This window comes from Pteropus alecto, unplaced genomic scaffold, assembly GCF_000325575.1.
Source record: "Pteropus alecto unplaced genomic scaffold, ASM32557v1 scaffold20, whole genome shotgun sequence".
Taxonomy (NCBI): Eukaryota; Metazoa; Chordata; class Mammalia; order Chiroptera; family Pteropodidae; genus Pteropus; species Pteropus alecto.
Window position 1 is genome coordinate 44,645,324 of NW_006436298.1, and position 4,880 is coordinate 44,650,203.

Below are 4,880 nucleotides of genomic sequence, written 5' to 3' on the forward strand. Positions count from 1 at the left end.
CCCGGGGGTGTCCCCGGCCGCCGGTGCCCGGCGCAGGGGGTCCCTCCGCTCCTTCCCCTCCCCCGTCTCGGAGGAAGGGCTGCGCCCCGGCGCGGTCGTCAAGGAAACGTGCACCCCTCCTGGGCGCGGCGGCTGCAGACGCCCAGGATCCCCCGATTCATTCCCTTTTCTCTCCCTGCCTCGCTCCGGGTCTTGGGGTGTGTGTGGGGGTGGGGGGCGGGCAGGAGCGACGGGGGTCAAGTCCCTGGTCGCGGGGCTCGCCCTTCTCCCGCCGTCGGCAGCCCGGGCTGCGCTGGTTTCTGGCACATCTAATGCCCAGACAGTAGTGGCTTCGGGGCGGGTTGATGTTGGCTTCTAAATTCTGTAGGATTCTTTCAGATGGGTAATATGCTAATTTAAGAAAACCATTTGTCGCTACTTATTAGCCAAAGTGAACACATATGTTGCCTTTAGGTCGTTTCCAATGTTTTCTAGTTCTGCTGTGCCGTGGAATGATGAAAGCAGGTAGTTAATGAGTACTGGAATCACCGAGAAATGAAAAACCTGGCCCCTACTCTTAGCGGAGGCGTGGGCGGCGGGGGCGGTGACCAAGGCCTGGGATCTTTGGATAGCAAGTTTAGTTAGTAAACCGTAGGTGGCTGATTTCCCAAAGAATTTAGACATCTTTCTGTAGACAGTCATTGCCAGAGGGAGAAATGCATCCAGCTGGGTAGAGCTTGGAAGAATTTATTTCCAGTTGTTAAAGAACAGGTGGGCTTTGGAGAAGATTTCATTAGGGTAGTCTGAAAGGATTGTTATTTTATTCACTTCTAATTCACTCACTTGCTAAACACCGGTTACATTAATTTGTGTTTTCATAGGGAGGATAAAATCACCCTCTCAAAGGAATTTTTAGAATTAAGAATAGTGCTTGAGAAAAAAAATACACGCAGTATGTGAGTTTTTAGAATTAAGTAGGCTGCTGGGTCGAAGTGCCCCAAAACAAGTACTCAGAGTGCCTTCCCTTGGGGAGGAACCTGCAACCAAGGGAAGCTGAGCTCCAGGTGGCCATTCTTTACATAGATAATCCTTTCTGATGAATTAACATTTGGTTAAATATTCTGTATCTCCCTTAAAAAAAGAGAAGGGGGTGTTGAACTTAAATTTGAACCTATTGAAGGCTTTTTTTCCCCCCGCCTTAGGCCTGAAACTCTGGTTGTCTTTCATTTTTCCAGGTACCTCACCTTCCAACAGCATCAACAGTCATAAGATCCTTCCATCTTTGGGGCAGTCTTTTAGGATCTAAAGATGAAAAGGCTGTTTGTCAGGGCTCTTGGTCTTTAGATGAAGGTAGTCTCAGTCTAAGCTAAAAGCTAATTACCTCCTCAAATAAGCACTTTAAAATAGATCAAAATTAAGGCTATTGGCCATTATTGATTTCCTTTTGTTAGGGGATCTGTGTTTTCCTCCCAAGTTTTTCACATAGTTTTTTATTGCTGGTATTATTACCAGGCATGTGCCAGACTCCAGGTTGCAAATTAAACTGACTTAGAAGGAGCCCTTTTTAAACTTTAGCTTATATGATGAGAGTTTGTGTGCTTTTTTAAAAGTTTACTTTTAAAGAAAATCCTAAATCATTCAACTTGGTAACCATACTGTTAAGATACCTTCTGCAAGTTATATTTTTCCTTTGTGAGTTTGTGATGCAGCTATTAGATACTTTATTCCCTCTAAGCAACTGTTTTTTAATTATACAGCAGTTTATTCATTCAGAAGTTATTAACTGAGTGTCAGCTATTGTCTCGTCTAAATCCTGAGAATTTAGCATTGAATAATATTCCACCTTAAAAACCCCAGAGTTTAAAAATATCATCTTAGTTTCCTAAACAAGAAACTAAAATGTGTACTTTAGTGTAAAAATACCTTTTACTTTAGTGATTATGTTTGTGTGTTAAATTTGAGAAACATGTCACATTCTAACAAATGCAGCGATAGAAAGTTTACAGTAGAAAAGGGTGGTTCTTCCTCCCTGCTTCCAGTCCTTTGCCCTCAGAGATAAAACAGAGGTATGGGTGCTTTCTTAGGGACTTTTCCCCCATGCTGTGAAAACAGCTTTCTTCTTTTTTTTTTTTAGAATAAATGGCATGATTTTATATAACCGTCATTCTCCAGCTTATGGATATCTTTCTGTGTCAATACGGGTAGGTCTGTCTTCTAACTACGAGCAGAGGGATCTCCCACAGAAGGAATGCGCCATAATTCGTTTACCCACATTTCTGTGGATGGCCATTGACATTTGCTTCTAATTTTTAGCAACTATGTCCAATGTTGGAGTAAGACATTTCTGCACATGCTTTTTTATGCCTACTACTCGGATTTCTGTAGAACATTAACTAGAAGTAGTGCTTCTGAGGCATGGAGCAGCTCAGTGAGTTAGATGGGCAGGATTCAGGGTAGAGACTGGAGTTCTGAGTCAGTAACAGGGTTATGCATGCAGAGTGATTCCTGACCGGGGAGAGACCAGCTCACTAGCTTTGGGCGCTACCAAGGACGATGGACCTCAACTGCAGACAGTAGGAAGTCACTGGAGAGTTTTAAGGAAGGAAGTAACGTGATTAGTTTTGCATTTAGAAAGATGACCCTAAAGCATTAATCATTTAAGAGAAGCTTGCAAAACGACCAGAAAGAAGAGGGATGAGGTCCTGAATGAACCAGGCCGGGGATGAAACAAGAATCCCCAGGGCCTGGTGACCAGATGTGAGACGGCAGGGTGACTCCCGTGGGTGTGGTTGCCAGTGACCAAATAGGAACCGAAGCAGGAGGAAAATTTCATCTGGGGACCTGTCGAGTTTTTTGTGGGGTGAGGCTATTCGATTTTGGAGTTGAGGATATATAAAGATCTGGGCTAGAAATATGGCTCTAGGGGGCTCATTCAGCATGGAAGATGAAAAAGCATAAAAGTTGATGCTGTAACTAAGAAGAGCATGGGGAATGAGGAAAGAAAGAGGACTGAAAGTCGGATTCTAGAACTTGCATGAGCAAAGATTTACTAGGACAGCATCTAGAGGGAGCAGGAAACCCAGGGGTGTGAGGTGGGGAGAGAAAGGATGGTAGATGGTTTACAAGAAGGAAAAGTGGTAGATGAAGCTGAGCGGTCTTCTTAGATGAGGATGGAGAACCATCCACTGGACGTGGGGGTCAGCAGGCCCTGCGTGTTTTCAACTTTCAGATACATTGTTGGTAAAAACAACAAAACTAGAATTACTACTTAGGTAACAGCACAAAAGTTTGAATGTTTTAGTTTTCACTTTTTATAGCCGTATAAATTAAGGCATTGAATTAGATGATTTTTCAAGTCCATTTTAACTCAATATCTATGACTGACTGTGTTGCGCTTGTGCGAATATATCTTTTTCTTGGGATCTGGAGTCTTTCACTGATTACTTGATGTGTCATGCTTTTCAGTACGCAAGGCAGCTTCATGTATACATGACCATAGTATTGAGATATATGCAGGGATCATTATTGTTTTCATATTTTATGGATTAAAATATAAAAATAGAATAATATAATGAACTACCATATACCCATTACCTTCAATATTTCACCATTTTTATTTCATTTACCCCTGTTCATTCTTCCATTTAAAAAAAATTCTGGAATATTTTAAAGCAAAGTCAAGATGTAATTTCAGCTGTAAATATTTCACTATGACTATGTGACAAAGAATTTCTAAATAACAACCAAAATGTAAATATTACCACAAAATTATCAGTACCTTTATATCATCTCAATTCTTAATTTTTTGTTTTTTTTTTTTTTTTTTTTTTTTTTAACATAAACACAGTGCAGATATTGCTTTGGAATCAACAGTGATCTGAAAGAAGTAATATTGTTATTTTGTATTTGTGAGAATGAGACAAGGAGGTCGAGTTAGGGGGCCTGGCTACCGGAGAGTGATCATCTTCTCTCTGCTTTCATCCTTAGAATAGCTTCCACCTGAGGATAAAAAATGGTAACAAGTGCAGATTTTAAAAAAATTTCTTTTTGTATACTGCAACATTCAGAGGAAGAAGGGGTATGGACATTTTTTCCCCAGAAGCTCTGAACAAATACATCTCCCTTCATATTTCATTATCTGCAGTTGGTTTCCCAACCAGTCCCGTTGCCAGGGCGATCTGGTGTGCTGAATGGCCGAGGCTGGGGCTGCTTGAACCAATCACATGGCAAGGGTAGGATAACCAGGTGGAGTTAAAATAGGGCCATCTCTGGAGCTGGGAATGAGGTCAGTCCATTCCTGCCATCTAACTCTGGAGACACCACAGTGGGAGAAGGTCAGAAGGACAGTGAGAGCACAGTGTCCACAGCAATATCTTTCAGTCATCCATTGTAAGCACCTATGATGAAGGAGGCCTTTGTGTAGTGAGGACAAAGCTGTCACAGTGCTTCACTCGTGGTAAGTGAACAAACAGCATAAGGGAATATTAAATATGTGTTGAGTGATTCAATCAAGTAGTGTAAGATTTCTTCCTTAAGGTACCAAAGGACAAGAAATACAGTTTGAAAATATTCTTGAACTTTAATAAACAATGCTACATTGATTTGAAAATCAAACTTTTTATAAGAATTGAATTTTGCAAATACGGTGCTTAGAAACTTGGGAACAGAAGTAAGTTTGAGCTAGAAATACATTTTAATCTTTTTTTAGTAGTTTTTACTTTGTAATGTACCTATTTTTATGTAAACCTTTCATTTTGAGATAATTTTAGATTTGTAGAGAAGTTGCAAGGTTAATACAGAGTTCCCATATACCCCTCAGCCAGTTTCCTCATTGTTAACATCATGCTTTCCCATTATGTTGTCAAAACAGGGAAACTAACACTGGTACATTACTATTAAGG